Source organism: Sturnira hondurensis, unplaced genomic scaffold, assembly GCF_014824575.4.
Source record: "Sturnira hondurensis isolate 20B ecotype Veracruz unplaced genomic scaffold, ASM1482457v3 Scaffold0011652, whole genome shotgun sequence".
In the NCBI taxonomy this organism is placed as follows: domain Eukaryota; kingdom Metazoa; phylum Chordata; class Mammalia; order Chiroptera; family Phyllostomidae; genus Sturnira; species Sturnira hondurensis.
The window spans coordinates 212327-229383 of NW_028084283.1; the positions used below are offsets into that span (position 1 = coordinate 212327).

The 17057-nt window shown below is 38.4% G+C and overlaps 1 non-coding gene across 1 annotated transcript; it reads left to right on the forward strand.

Moving 5' to 3' along the window:
* Positions 1-15790: 15790 nt before the first annotated feature.
* On the forward strand, positions 15791-15897 carry LOC118996769 (U6 spliceosomal RNA). The gene has a single exon (XR_005068550.1). It is a non-coding gene; the product is annotated as a U6 spliceosomal RNA (small nuclear RNA).
* Positions 15898-17057: the final 1160 nt, after the last annotated feature.

Here is a 17057-nt window from a genome sequence, read left to right on the forward strand (position 1 = left end):
GCTATGTATTTGTCTCTATAGTTTTCACTAAATATCACTGATTTTTGGTGTTCTTATTTTATTTAAGGGATTAATTTTCAAATATTGAGGTATGTTTTTTTAATTTTTTATATTTTAATCTTTTATTAATGTATTTTATCAGTTTCCTTTTTCATTGCTTTTAGAGAGAAAGGAGGGTAGGAGGGAGAGAGAGAGAAAGTGAAAGAGAGAGAGAGACATTGATGCAAGAGAGAAGCATTGATCCATTGCCTCCCATAAGTACTCAGACCAGAAATAGTATGGCGCACCTATGAACCCAGACTGGGGATCAGGGATGCAGGATTGAACCCACAATCCAGGTATGTGACCTGACCAGGAACCAAACCCGCAACCTTTCAGTTACACAATGATGCTCCAGTCAACTGATCTACACTGGCCAATACTGATGTGTTTTTAAAATATTCTAGTCATTTTGATTTTGATCAAATAATGTGACTTGAAATTTTCTTCCTTTTTGGCTTTTTAGATATAATATTTGCTGTTTTATATAAGATCAAGTCTTATTAGCATTTTTTAATATTTATACTGAATATAAACTTTAGTTTTTGTTAACATTTCCAAGTCCAAGTTAATTTGGTAGAGAACTATATATTTCTTACTTAATAGTTTATCTTCAGAACCTCTATACACATGGTAATAAATACATTTCAGAACCTCATTAGGGCAATTTAATATTTCCCTATTTCTCCCATAAATAATACCTTCATCCATTATAAACCAAGTGATTTGTGTATGATTACTTCATTCAGAATTCCGATTTAAGCCTTGAGGTTGATGCAACAATTTTTGTGACTTTAAGGCAAGAGTCTGGACTTGACAGACATAGAAGTTTTAGTATAGAATTCAAGCATAAAAATATTATGGAATATACATCAGAAAATGAAGAGAAATACATTGTAGTTATTATCATTTTAGTTGATTGATCTAGCTAGTCTATCTCCAAGTTTTCAGTAATTTGAAACAATAAATTGCTTTCCTTTTCTTTTTCTAAATTCCATTTGAGTTAAGATATTTTGTCACTTACAAGCAGAAGTATGCAGACACAGGCCTTGACTAATGTTTTCAATCAAAATGATAGTGTTCAGAAGTGAGAAAAATAGGGAAGCAGTAACCATTACAGAAAGATTATGGCTGCCTAGCGTTTGCAATACATTGCAGATGCTCTGAAACTTATGCATTTTATTTAAAAATAACAATTTCTTTGAGCCCTTGTTTAGAATCTTTTGCCTTATTTTTTTTTAAAGATTTTATTTACTTATTTATCTTTAGAGGGGAAGGAGAGAGGGAGAGACACATCAATGTATGGTTGCCTTTCGTGCGTCCCCTGCTGGGAGTTGGCCTGCAAGGAACCAGCTTGCAACCCAGGCATGTGCCCTGACTGGGAATCGAACCGCGATCCTCTGGTTCGCAGGCCCGAGCTCAATCCACTGAGCTACACCAGCCAGGTTGCCTTATTTTAAAATGACATAAAGGCTTCCTTATCTGTTTTCTAAAACCATTAACAAAAGAGAAGCTGCAAATGAAGAAAGGGAAATGATACTAATATGGGCAGGCTCTTCGTTCACAGAGGAACATCATACTGAATTTTCTTAGCATCCTGGAGGAGACAGAAAGAACTCACAAAGCATAATAGGAAGGTGGGGGCAAAGACTCATATCTGTGAAATACACCTGGAATTCATTAGGGTAAGCCTTAATTGTCAGGAACAGTAAAACTATATTTACTATTTTCTAAACAGTATCTATATTTAGTATATTAATTTGAAATGCATATTTAGTAATAATAAGACTTTAAAACCCAATGAAGGTCCTGGACAATCAATATTTTACAGTAATGAATTTTTAAAAGTATATGAGTTTTTTCCTTAGGTTCTTTAAAGGCTAAGAATAAAAAAGGAAAGTCCTTGTTTATGACTATGATTAGACATAGTTCTTAAACATCACAACACTGCCCTGGTTTCATCTTCTCTTTAGATTTGCAAGTCATATTATCACAGCCTTCCTTCCTTCATGAAAATAAAACGAAAAACAAAAAAAATAGTACTTATCAAACCATTTCCCAAAGGAAAAAGAAAGGGTAGGCTTTGTCTTGGAAAATAAGAAGTACTTCATAGATGAATTTGAAAAACACTTTTTTAAAGACTTTATTTATTTATCTTTAGAGGGGAAGTGAAGGAGAGAGGGAGAGAAATATCAATGTATGGTTGCCTCTAGTGTGTCCCCTACCAGGAACCAGCCTGCAGCCCAGGCATGTGCCCTGACTGGGAATTGAACCATGATCCTGTGGTTCGCAGGCCCACGCTCAATCCACTGAGCTACACCAGCCAGGGCTGAAAAATACTTTTTAAAGTGGTGCTATAATAGCTGGTTGCATGGTGTTTTTTGTTTTGCTTTGTGTTTTTGTCTTTGGTCCAATCCTACTCAGAACACTGTAGCAGCAGAATATCCTATTGAATATACATTACGTCACAAGTAGTCTGGCTTTTTCTGTATCCTAGAGGAAAATTATCAACTCAGAAAACTTAGTTGCCTTATGTTTATTTGGCCCATGGAAATGGTAATATTTCCCTCCTCAAAAAAGTGACCTCAGTTTGAGAAGAATTTCTAAGAAAAAAAGTGCTGTATGTCAGTCATAATTTCAAGTATCTCTTTCTAGCATAACAAAAGGCAAGGAGTAATGGCAGAGTAACATTTCAAACCTAAATTATAGAAAGCATGTGAATACTTAGGAAAATTAAATGGACGAATTTCAGTGTCTAAGAATGCCCATCAGGTGTTTCAAGAGGGGGAAATAGAAACATTGAGTTTCCTTTGAATCTCTCAAAGATACAATTGAGCACATGGTTTGACTCTAGTATCTGTTCCAAAAGATGTTAATCTCTTTATTCAAATAACCATTTTTATTTTTTTAACCAGAAAGAGAATCTTATTGATGTTGTGATTTTTCTTTCTCTACCACATAAGTCTGATTAATATATCCAGGTTTAAAGAACAGTCACTTTTCACAGGAAATTGGATGACTTTGTTTTGGTTTTGTTGTTGGTAGATTGGGGTAGTTGTCTTTTTAATTATTGTTTTGGCACTGTATTATTTCTAAAGAACCTTAGGAGATGTGAAGCAACACATTCCTCAGTTCCTTCAAGGCTCCAATAATATGAGGATACTGATAGGGTCACTCACAAAATTATTTGTTCCTTAGCTTGGTCTCTTTATTTGGCTCTGTGTAAATGACTGTGAAGCTATTATTTTATAACAAGAACTCTAGTTTTCTTTACATTAGTGTCATGTTTAGATGGACCCCCACCTCAATTTTGATCTCTGTATACTGACCCACATTATGAAATACGAGGCATAAATTGTAGGTATAGATAGTGTGTCATTTCAATTAGCAGATAATCTAAAAATGAGTCTGTCTTTTCCATTTGTGAAACTATTTAAAGACTGTGTGTGTGTATATATATGGGGGAGGCACATGCATGTCTGTATCATTCAGGGTTCTCCAGGCAATGAAACTGAACCAATTGTGTGTGTGTGTGTGTGTGTGTGTGTGTGTGTGTGTGTGTAGAGACAAAAGTTTAAATAATTGGTTCACATAATTTGGGGGATTGGCATGTATGAAATTTGTAGGGCAGGTGGGCAGACTGAATACTCAGATAAGAGTTGATGCTGTGGTCTTGAGACAGAATTTCTTCTTGCTGGGAAACCTTACTATCTACTTTTAAGGTCTTTCAAAGGGTTACATGGAGCTTATCCACATTATCAAGGGTAATCTCCTTTATGTAAAATCAACTGACTGTACATGTTAACCACATCTACAAAGTACCTTCACAGTAATACCTAGATTACTGTTTGATTAAATAACTGGGTACTATAGCCTAGCCAAATAGATACATAAAGGTAATCATCACAATATCTTATAAGAATGTTTAATTCTTAGGTTCAATTTTTTAAGCAATTGTACACTAGATAAATTTTCTTTATTTTTTCTCTAAATCATTAAGTGAATATTTTTTAGAGAGATTAGGTTTATTATCTTTAATATTTTTCTTCCTGGCAAGAATCACTACCACATTGCACTATCACTGTTAGCTAACAAGATATTCTAGCTCTAACCTGCTAACCCAACATCGCCTTTTTCTAGCAATGTTCATGCTTTTTGCAAGAATGTTTTGGTGGTCTTAGGGCACTTCAGGTAAGTTTACTATCTCCCAACTATTCAGTATTCCACATTTATGAGGAGTATTCTGTTCCTTTGATAATGACAGTAGCAAAAGTAACTTTATTCATAATTCTATCTCTGTCTATTTTGTAAAACTCTTTATATTTATAAGTCATTCTTTAAAGAATCATCTCATTTTTTTATTGTTAGTAGTCCACTTTAGATTGTAAAGTGGTCCATACATCATGCCACTTTATGTGACTGAAGACAAAAGTTAAGTAATACCCAGCTCTTGATAGATACACAGGTAAATAATGATTTTTTTGTTCTGATTACATAGAATAAGTAATTTAAACTTCAAACCATTAAAAGATATAGATATGGACAATTTTCCAAAGCATATCCTACCCTTTGCTTCTCCTTAGCCAAAACATAATAACCTTCAAAATGGGCCATAAACACTTCCTTATAAGACTCGTTAATGAGATTTCAAGCAAAATATATTAATGAGTGAATGCAGTTGCCTGCAGGAAAGATGCACCAAGTTGTCCCAAACATGTACAAGCTTTAAATTTTAAGACTTTTAGGGGGAAATATCTCCTTCACTAGTTCATTCTAATGTTCAAAAACCCTAAAATTGTAGGTACACAGCAGATACCTGTTGTGATCAATTCCCCCTGATGATATTATACCAGAAAGTTCTTCCTTTTGTAAAGAATCAACAAATCTAGCAACAGTATTTTTTAGGCAATTGGGCCATGCTCGTTGTTTTTAATTTTTATTTATTGATTTTTAGAGAGAGGAGGAGAGAAGCATAGATGTGTGTTTGCACTTATTTAGGCATTCGTTGGTTGATTCTTTTATGTGCCCTGACTGGGGATCAAACCTGCAACCTTGGGGTATGGAGACGATGTTCTAATCAACTGAGCTACCCAGCCAGAGCCCGTGCTCTATTTTTTTAAGTTAGTATTTCAGAAGATTATGCCAAAAGCATTATGAAGTTGCAAATCTAATGTTGTGGCTCTTAGACTGACTCTAAGGAACATCTGAATCAGCAGTGACTTTTAGTTCAATTTTAAACAATCTGAGTAAGGAAACGATTTTTTTCCTAAGTAGTTGGAAAGAAGGTGCTTGATTAAATTTGTGTCTTTGGGTTTTATATCCATTAGTGACACAGACATAATACAAATAAATACCTTTATAACGTGATTCATAGTGGAGTAAATTTTTGTGTAATATGATTTCATCTGAGGTCTTATTTTCAGAAGGAAATGATTACTCAACAGAAGTTTTAGTTTTACCTTCAACATTTTTAAAGGCTAAAAAATAATGCTTCTCCTCCACCTTCTAAATTGTTCTGGCTTGGCTGATACTCAAATTAACAGAGACAGATTAATAGGAGAAAATCAAGTCATGCTCATGGGGAAATTACATGGGCATGAAAATTCCAAAGACAGCAAAGCACACACTGGGTATATAAGACATTTTTTGACAAAGGAGAAAATCAGGGAACAGGTATTCAGAAGTGAGAATGGGCCATTTACAGGTAGTTGAGGAAGAAGAAACATACATAGGAGGAAAATTCTTGCTAGGCAACTCAGAAACAATAGGACACAAGGGTTCTCTAGCTAACATGCCCCTGCCTGAAGCCTTCTTGTTTAATCTACATGACTCAAATTTGGCTGAAGTGTCATCTTAACATCTTCCTCATCAGGTTTCTCTGAATATCTTGGGTAGGAAATAGGGTAGGACCAATGGTTCTCTCTGAGCCTTGCCTCTTAATGAACAGATTAGAATCAATATCCCCAAAAGAAAGCTTCCACGTGGCAAAACTTTGGTCCCTTTAACATCTCAATTCACAGGTAGTTTGATTTGGGAGGAGAAGGGGGAAGATATTTTCCTCTACTCTTGTAGGTTCTTCCAGCTGCTCAATGAATCAAATCAAGATGAATAGGGAGATATTTCCTGGTTAGTTTTGGTGGGTTTTTATTTTGCACATGTAAGTAATTATATTACTCTTAAACTACTGTGCATGTAATCTCCCACAATTTTTCCTGACTGTCCACTTGGGTAAGCAGGGACTGTGGTGCTAATTTATTATAATTTTATTATAGTGAAGCAGGGGTCATGCAATGATCACAGAAGCATCTTCTGCGTGGGTGCAGTTATGATTCAATGTGACTCAGCACTTTTCCAGGAAGTATGACAACTGGTCTTAGAACAGTGTATCTGTTCTGTATCAGTGTCCTTTGTCCTAGTCCTGGGGTGCCTCTGAGGTTTTCTCAGTCCTGATTATTGACTGCCTCAATTCCTGCTGGGCAACCCTAAAACAATGGGGCACAAAGGGAAACAGGCTATTCTAGTTTCCTTCCTGTCTGTCATTCATGTGCTCACCTTCAGGGGACCATGTGCTAAGGTCCCCTTCCCAAAGTAAGTTTTTATATCTTAATTCCTTTAGGCAAGGATGGAGAGGGTCAAGGTTCTTTCCGAGTATTGAAGATTTCTTAGTAACCAGCTTAAAGTCTATGTACCAAAGGGCACATTTTGGGGGTGGACTAAATCTTGGTCCTCTTGTTATAGAATAGACCCATGGTGGGGGCAGATATGGTTACCTAAACAAGTCCCATTCCCTGGGGGCTCTCTGTATCATGATTCTTTGCTTGCTGCCCCTAGGAACTGTGGCTCTCAATGCTAGGATTTGGTGACGAAGAAAGGAACAGTTTATTCAAAAGTTATACAGGTTTAGAGTAATGTGTCCATTAAAATCCCAAAGTCCCTTAAAACACCCACAAATACACACAATCCTTCCTTCCCCCTTTGCCCAGTCAGGCCAGTGAGGGGTACCATATCTCAGGAAAAAGAAACAGAAGTCTGTAGCTGAGCTAGACTCCTAGTTCCTCCCAGTAATCCATGCTCAGCGGGGCAGGTCTCCCATGGTTCCCAACACCATCAGCACTGCCGCGGCCATGATCTCTAGGTCTTAATCCAAAACTACATGGCACCTTCTCATGGCCTACCAGCAAAAGTCCTTTCACCCCTCTTCTTTCCTGCAAGGTCTCACAAGGGTCCAACATTGTCTCTGTCGCTCGTGGCAGCTCTCCTTCTGTTTAAATCCCAGCCTGGAACCTCCTCCATAACCCCATTTCTGACTCTTCCCACAGTCGGCTCCACCTGCTAGTACCTGCCCAGTTTTTTAGCCTTTCTGGGCTGCCATAGTTAGTCCAGGCAAGGGCGGCCCGTGGCGTGGGGCAAACCATCTCCAAGCTCTCTCGCAGGTGCTATAACCAGAGGGAGCTGCTTCCACTTACATCAGGGGTCAAAGATACGCATACCTTTGGGCTCCATTCTTGCTGAAAGATTAGTCTGCTGTTATTGATATGCAAAATAACTGTTTTTACATATCAGGTATGAAGCTGGCCTGCAAAATAACTCTCAGTGGCCCTGCTCCATGTGTCCCTTCCCCCCCGCCAGGCCTATTGTCCTGTATTCTGGAACACCCCAAATTCTGGACCTTGTTATACTATTCATATATTTTTTTATTTTTTAAAATTGATTTTGAGAGAGAGAGGGGGGGGGGAGGGAGGGAGGGAGAGAGAGAGACTTATACTAGTTATTCAAGGAAGAACCACTAATTGGTTCCTCCTCATATGTGCTCTGACTAGGGTTTGAACCCACAACCTTGGCATGATGGGTCGACACTCCAACTAACTAAGCTACCCAGCCAAGGCTTTCTTTATAATTCTTATTATGGGCAAGGTCTCCAATTTCAATTCTTTAAAGAAGAGATAAACTTTTCTCTTGAGTTTCCAGGTATTGGTTGCCTTCTACTCAAAATAATCCACGTGCCAAAGTAGCACATTTGGGGGTTCAGTAGCACAATGGAGGGGTTCAGCACATCCTGTTATGAACCCCTCTATTTTGTGCATGCCACCCAAACATACAAGGTGTAATTGAAGATTCAAAACCCAGGGTATTAATGACTGTGTGGCAAATACAAATCTAGACCTGGCAATAGAATGATGAAACTACTTTCAGAAAATTGTACAACTATACTCAGAAAAATAAACATGGAATTATCGACACAAGGGATATGCCAAGGTGCTGTGTTTGATTTGTGAACCTTTATACAACCTTGTCCTGTGCTATCTAGAAGATGACTAATGCATCAAATATATCTTTGCTTTTTTACACATTAAGAGAAATTTTCTGAAGCTTTCAGCACACACATACACAAAGAATATTCTGTAAAACAAAAAAGAATGTAATTAACTTTCCACTCATTTGCAAAAGCCTTTGTATATATAATGGGAAAATATTATTGCTGAGTTGTGTACTTGATATGCTATAATTAGAAATAGGGCCTAAATTAAGTTAGTTATTAAATTAGAAATGCATTCAGAATCACAAAGCTTGGATGCAATATATTTTCCTATGTTATGAAAATAAACATTCTGGTCAGCTAGTTTCTGCATTTAATATGATGGAGAGAAAATAAAATAACTCCAAATCACATAAATGCTCTAGAGATGTTCAAAGAGACAGGAAGGTGTGTTTGTTCATTTTTAGGCATGCCATTTTATGGCATTGGGAGGAATGTAAATGAGTTTGCCTAATCCTTTGATGTAGATTATGTTGACTATTGTGCTGATTGCATTTAGATTTTTGCTGTATAAAAATATATTTTATACAGTAAATGATAAAACTATTCTGATTTGATTCATAGAATGGTAGCAATTCATGAAATTCTTGTACTTAAAGATTCACTCTACTACCCAAGGAACTGGACTTTTTTGGACTGCTCCCAGAAAGGAGGAATTGTTCACTCTTCGATATCACGTGGGAATGCAGTTTGACTCTCAAAGTCACTGACTTTAAATTCACTCACTTTTATGAGCTGAAGTAATATCATTCTGATTTTTTTTGCTTTGTGTTGCATAATTGAAACAGGAAAATTATAAAGGGGGTGAGGTTAATCTTCAGTTGCTATCTCCTCACTTAGGATCCCTTTCTCCTTTTCTGCTAGTATTCTAATACTCAAAGGGCAGTATATCTACTGGCAGAGCAGAGAGTTTGGGGCTTCAGAGGCCATCATGTGATATTGTACTTCTACTTCACTGAGGAAAGCTCACTGCTTCTAAAGTGAAATTCCCTAAAAAAAATCATTAACAGTAAGTAGTCCCATTCTGAAGTAATATACATTGTTATTTGTATAATTCACTACGGATAATTTACAAAATATATAATTCACACTTACTTTTAGCATATAAGCTATAATGTAAATAAAACAATACAACCACTCCAGGAGGTCCACCTATTCTTTTATTTATTTATTTTTTTAATTTTATTTATTTATTTATTTTTAGAGGGGAAGGAGAGAGGGAGAGAAACATCAATGTATGGTTGCCTTTTGTGCATCCCCTGCTGGTAGTTAGCCTGTAAGGAACTGGTTTGCAACCCAGGCATGTGCCCTGACTGGGAATCGAACCGCGATCGTCTGGTTCGCAGGCCCGCGCTCAATCCACTGAGCTACGCCAGCCAGGGCCACCTATTCTTTTATTGGTGTGGAAAGTGTAAGCACATAGATAAAACCAACAGCAATGATGTGCGCTCCCAATACATAAACTTATATACTTTTAAGCAATGACTTTCACTATTGACCATTAGAAATAAAGCCTATGTAGACTTTCAAAATCACAAAATGAATTGGTTGTAAGATGATTGCAAACTTAGAAGCCAGCATGGGTCTTGAAAAAAATCCCTACACTAAGGTAAGTGACATAGGCATCAACATTTGCTGAAGCCATAGGAAATCTTTGCTTTATGTACTGCTCCACTGTTCATTAGAGCCAGGGTAAATCTAACTGCACTTGATAATGCTTTCACTGCTACTCTGAGCAGTTAAAACATTTTGGCATATTTTCTGTTCAGTTTTGGTCCTTCAGGCATATCCTATTCAGAGAGGTTTTTCCATGTTAATATTCACACTATTCTGCTTGGCTTTTCCCTGTTCTTTCAAGTAATGTAGTATTAGTTGACATAATGAAAAGGGTGAATTGCCTAATCGAGCTCTTTTTTTTTAAAAAAGGTTTTTTTATCTATTTATTTTTAGAGAGAAAGGAAGGGAGGGAGAGAGGGAGAGAAACATCCATGTGCGGTTGTCTCTCATGCGCCCCCTACTGGGGACCTGGCCCACAATCCAAGCATGTGCCCTAGACTGGGAATCAAACCTGTGACCCTTTGGTTCACAGGCCGGCACTCAGTCCACTGAGTCACACCAGCCAGGGCTAATCAAGCTTTTTATAGTACTAAGAACTGCAGAAAGACTTTTTAAATTGTAGGATTATAATGCATGTGATCAAAATCAGTGGCATTGTTAATGCAAATGAGCTCCAGAACAGTCACTTGAAGAGAGGAACTATTTCTGCCCTCCCTTGTGATCATCACGCAGAAGAGAGAAACAAAGATACACAGTCAACATCTGTAAAATGAAATTTCCAAATTTATAGTGGAACTGATGCTCTCAAAGTTATAAACATCAAAATGTGGCTCTGCATCTGCTAATCAATGCCTTTGAAGACAAGCTGTGCTGAAAGGCAGTCAGTTGGTGTTGCAGGCAAGCACTACGGGCTGAGGGGTTGCAGTTTGTTTATTGTTTCGTATGGCACATCCATCGGCCACATGGTTGGCGTCCTCGTGGAAACAAAGAGTATGTACTTTTATTCTACCTTGAGGATGGGGGAGTAAAAGTATTCAGAGCTGTACAACACCCTCAACAAAATCTGTTAGTTACAAAAATTGTTTGAAGGTTGACACTGTTACGTGTCTCATCTACTCTCCACACATACTTCTGAGTCAGGTCTGAAGAGTATATTAAAAGACAATATACTCTTTTAATTAGTGTATCAGAGATATTTTATGCTAGTGTTAAACAAAAACCTTTAAGACTGAAGATTTGTCCCTGAGTGAAAATGTTTGAGCTGTATGCCAACCAGCAAAGGACCGGCTCCTGGGGCGTGCAGTCTGAGCCACCAGCAGAGGCTCTAAATGAAAACAAATGTGTCCGTTGTCTTGGAGTTGACAGGGCTCTTTTATACAATGAGTTTGGAAAAGAAAGATTTAAGTTGTTTTGGAAGAACTAGGCTGGATATAAGTAAGTTAGAGAGGTAAAAGGTTAAGCAGAAAAAGTTTTGAGATAGGAGAATAGGCCCTAAAAAATAAGTATTTGATTCCTCTACATTGGTTGTGGGCAACAGTCTAGAATGGCCACTGTGTAAGCAAGATGGGTGGCCTCTGGTGCTTGGCTATATCTTTTAGATAAGAACTGAAGTAGCGATCTGGAAGTTGATTCAAAGTTTCAATTACTTTCATCAATGTGAGCAGTCTTTTGTTGATTTCTAGCCATGCTATTAACTGAATAATTATCCTTTTCTCTCCCTCCCACCATCTAGCCTGATGTGGTTTAACTTAGGACATTGTCTTTGTCACCAGAACACCAATGTTTGAGTCTTTGCTTGGGTACATTGGCCCTCCAAAATATACAAGAGTAGGAGTTTTCAGTATAGAAAGAAAAATATTTTAATGTGTAATCGACCAATCTGGATAACAGGGAGCTAATGCTTAAAGACCCAAACTCCCCATGCATGTAGATTACAGATTATACAGGGAAAAATCATAAGACACTATGGATTAGGGGTTCAGGGTCATGCTCAGACCTAATTGGTCTGAGGTGAGGTAAGGATAATAAATCTTTTCCTCAGTTCTTGAGGACAGCTCTAAGGTCTGTTCTTGCATCCTTCTTTCCTAGTCTCATGGGAACATAGCCAGGGGATCTTTCCACCTTAGGGCTCAGGAACTGAAACATAACTTAGATCAAGATGTTATCTTTTGCCTGTTAGAGGTCCACACCTTGTGACCAATAGTGAGGTGTGGGTTACTATTTTCTGCTGTCTCAAGAAAGAGCTGAATTAGAGAGAAAAGATTTAAAGCTAAAACAAATCAAAGTCATAGGGACCTTCAGTTTCATCTCCTCCAGAACTTAGATGTTTCTCCTTTTGTTACCGAACAAGGGTCCGAGGGGGGGGCAATACTTGGCCCACCGAGGGATGCCAAAAACTGCTTCAGAAAACAGGGGCCCCTCCCAAGGACAGTATACTATTAGGCTGATATGTCTATTAGGCTCTTCAGTCCGCCGCCAATTGGAAAGACATCTCTCAATGCCAGAGATTTGTGAAAAGGAAACAATATGTTTATTTAATGCTATTCAGGCCTAATGCCTTCCTTAAAATATCAAAGTCTTTAAGGGTATACACCTACACACACACACACACAGCGCTCCCTTCTCCCACTGTCCCAACTCCGGGTACCGTAAATCAGGAAAAGAGTACACGTCCGTTTTTCAGGTCGCTGGCACTGTGAGCTGTGTCGCCTGTCTAGGCAGGATCTCCAACTAATCCAAAGTCATGCGGCACCTTCCACTGGCAAGAGTTCTTTGTACCAAGTTCCAGTCAAAGTCTCTCCTGCTTTCCAGGCCACTGGGCCAAAGGGAGCACGCCAAAGCCGCGCGGGCTTCTTCTACCAAAGCCGCACTCCACCAAAAGCGCGTCTTTCTTCTTCACTTGGCGGCAGGGATCTCCATTCTGGCAAAGCTGTGTGGTTTTCCCTTTCACCTGGCCAAGAGGGGGTCTGCACTCTGCTGAAACCGCTTGGCTCTCTCTCCTAATGGCTACAGGGGTCTACATCTTCCTAAATAGCGTGGCTCTCCCCCTCACCTGGCCAAGAGGGGGTCCTCACTCTGCTAAAGCCACATGGCTCTCCTGCAGGCACTCTCTCAGAGAAGCAGCCCCCAATTCCATCCTGGGTAGATGCCACTCACTTCTCCCTGGCCCAAAACTTGGCCACAGCTATTTAACATATCTATGAAACCAGTTAAAGGTTATAGATATGTTAAATGACCATTCCAGAGGTTAGCTGCAAAACTATTGCTATGCAAAACAGCTCTCAATGGCCCTGCTCCATTCTCCCCTTCCCCCAACTGACACCTGGGTGGGGTGAGGACATCTTAATAATATTTCCTCCAATATTCCTGTACACTTTGAGTTCTGGACACCATTCCAAATCTTTTCTGCCCCCCCCCCCTTGGCTGCACCCGGTATCACTTTCATCAAGGTGAGGACTAAGTAACACCTCTCCTCTTCTTTCCCAGAACCAATGGAATGCTGCCTAGAGATAGAATCACACTTACTATAATTGTTTCTCAACAACACAAAGCCTCAGAGTATATGTGTTATTTCTTCACAGCAGATTTATGTTGCATATTTGTTTTATTTTCATTGTGTAATAATATGTTTCCAGTATCACCAATTCAAAAACTTGACTTTTAATAACATTTTGTTTTTTAAAAATCCTTTCAAATTCAATAACAAAGTGCACATCATTATAATGGAAGTTAATAAGGAAAATTAAGACAAAGTAAATATCAAATCGATGTGTGCTATGTACATGACTTAAAAGGTATATATCTTGCTTGGATCAAATGCTTTAATAAGAACTGTGGTGTCTTTAAATTTCAGAAGTAATAGGGATCAACAGTCTGGGTACTAGCTTTGAGTTGTTTAGTTAGAAGCAAGATGGAGCTGTTTGCAAAATAACTTTCATTCCTGGCATCTTAAAGCATGTAGTACACAGTTGCAATCCAGTCAAGTAATTAGGTGTGCCTTGAATAATCAGAATATGAAATGAAACCAACTGGCCTATATGAGAATTTGCCCCATGATGTGGAGCTTTTTAATATCATACTGGAAATAGTGCAGCAAATAAGTTTTAATTTGAAGAAATGGAAGTACCTATTGTGCAAATGATCCACAATTATTCCCTATTGCTATGATCACAATTCTGAAAATCTGGCTCTAATAAGTAAAACAATAAATGGAATATATATTACAGAGGAGGCAAAGAATTTTTGCTTAAAGTAAAATGAAAGGTAAAACAACATGGTGACACCCTTTATTTTCATGGTACTCAAGAAATATTTGAACTTAAAATTATTAAATTGCTTTACAATGGATCTGACTTAATTATCTATAAATGCTAAGTGTTGGGACCAGTTGCCTTTATATCATATGACTTGAATAGCTTTAAATTAAATGAACCGTAAGCTCTTACACCTTAGTATAAATTCTCTGGCCTGTAATCACTGCTGACATTCTTTCTAAAAGACCACCCACGTTTGGTAATACCAAGTGCTTCACAGTTAATGGATGTGTGGATGTTCCCTTTTATTTAGCTTTCTTTTAAAAGGATTTGAATGATAGTTTCAACTAGCAAGTTGTTACAATACATTTTATATCACCAATCACATCTGTGTGCCATTTAAATTTGTGATGAAAAAATCTGCATATACTGAGTTTCACTAAAAGACATGCTTATGTTGTGGAAGGCTTGGTTCTTCTTGCCCATATGGTAAAAAAAAAAAAATAAAGATCAGCAAGCTGATTAGTAAACAGGCAGAGTGTATTAGTAATACTTTCTCAGAGAAGAGAATGGACCTCGCCGAGGTGGGTGAGAGGCATAGGTGCGCAGTCCCTTGTCTTGAGGACTTATATGAGGTCTGTCTAGAAAAAGTTCAGCCATTGTTAATATAACAAGAGCCGTTTGTGCCACATCGGTGTAACCTGGCAGCCAAGGAGAGTAGACTGGAATGTGCAAGTGTGAACAATGATGACTTCACTGTACTAGTCAGTGGGGACAGTAGATGCCATTGAGTGAGCGTACTGGGTGTCTGTCGTGTTCAAAATGACTGAGTGAGTAGAGCAATGGATCTGCATCATATTTTGCATTATGCTTGAACATTCCTCCACAGAAACGGAATGATTCAGAAGGCTTTCGGGCATGATGGAACGAATGTAGCACAAATAAGTGTGGATGGAGCAAATGCTTCAAAAATGGGTGAGAATCTGTTGAAAGTGATCCATGTGCTGGAAGGCCTACAATAAGCAGAGCACCTGAGAATGCTGAACGTCTATGGGCTGCAGTCAACAAAGATCAGCAACTGACAGCGTGAGAACTAGAAGCTGATCTGGGCATTCCAAAAACTACTGTGTCCAGGATGTTGATGCGTGACCTTGGCATAAAACACGTCATGGCAAAACATGTTCTGCAGCTTCTGATACCAGAGCAGAAGGAATATTGTGTTGCAGTTGCTAATGACTTGATTCAAACCGCTACCAATGAATCAGATTTCCTCAAGAAGGTCATAACTTTGAAGGGGACTGAGGCATCATCGTCCTATGTACCATTTTTCTTGTATCTTGTATCTTCTTCAATAAATATCTCTATTTTCCATATTACACGGCTGGATTCTTTCTGGATAGACCTCGTATAGTTTGTGGGGTGGGATGAGGGAATTACATATCGATTTGGTGGGAAAAGGTTGTGCATACTCTTCCTTGGGAGGGTGTGTCCTTCTAAGCTTAGGTATGGGTAAGTGTCTACTAACTAAGATTCTTATCTTTCTCCAGACCACCTCTTGCCATACACTGTAAAAACAGGTATGTGGCCAGATGCAGTTAATCGAAGTTACTTACTAACATTTTCTGTGCTCGCTTTGGCAGCACATATACTAAAATTGGAATGATACAGAGAAGATTAGCATGGCCCCTGCGCAAGGATGACACGCAAATTCGTGAAGCGTTCCATATTTTTCAATGACTGGATCAAAAAACTAAGGTACATTTACACAATGGAATTCTATGCTCCAGAAAGGAAGAAGGAGCTCCTACCCTTTGCAACATCATGGATGGAACTGGAAAGCATTATGCTGAGCGAAATAAGCCAGGCTGTGAATGACAAATACCATATGATATCACCGTTAACAGGGATCTAAACAAAACAAACAAGCAAGCAAAATATGATCAATGACACTCAAATATGGAACAGGCTGACAGGGTCCAGAGGGGAGAGGGGGGAGAATCACAGGGGGAAAGGGGAAGGACTCACATGAACAAATATAAAGATCACATGGACAATAACTAAGGGTGGGGGGCGGAAATGGGAGGGAGGCGGGGAGCATGGGGTGAGGAGGCGGGCAGGGTTGGGAATATAAGACAGAAAGCTGTACTTGAACAAGAATTAAATAAAAAAATTATTAAAAAAATAAAAATAAATAAAAAATACATGCTAGCTATGTATCATGCACTTTACCTGATTAAAAAAAAAAAACATTTTCTGTAGGTACTATGGACTCCCTCCCACACCTCCTCCTTCTCCTACATTTTCTAACTTCTACCTAACACTTACCCAGACCACTTAGGTTTTGGTAACATGAGTTTAATAGCTTAGTCTCACAAGAACAATTTTCCATGAGATTTCCAGACTGTACAAGTGTGCTTTTCACTGTGTATCATGCAGAAACTGCCTGGATTGGTATACTTTATCTTGGGTTTACGTGGAAAAACCATGCAATTTCTAGAACTGATTTTGGACGCCACATGTGATATTTACATATCCTTTTGCCAGTAATTCACATTAATAGTTAATAAGATATTAGTTAATACTTAACAGTTTATGCCTTTGTCAGGGAGGAAGAACCATCCTCTGTCTTTCAAGTTCTTTTATCTAGACTAATAATCAAATTAACACGAGATAGATTACCAAGAGATAAATTAAAATTTAATAACTTGTATACCTCCTGAATATGTGGAAGAGACCCAGGAACACTAAGTGACTCTGCTTGCCTTCACTCTTTTTAGATAATTTTATTTTACTTTATAGAGAGACATTATGTTACCGAACAAAGGGTCCGAGGGGGGGGCAATACTTGGCCCACCGAGGGATGCCAAAAACTGGTACAGAAAACAGGGGCC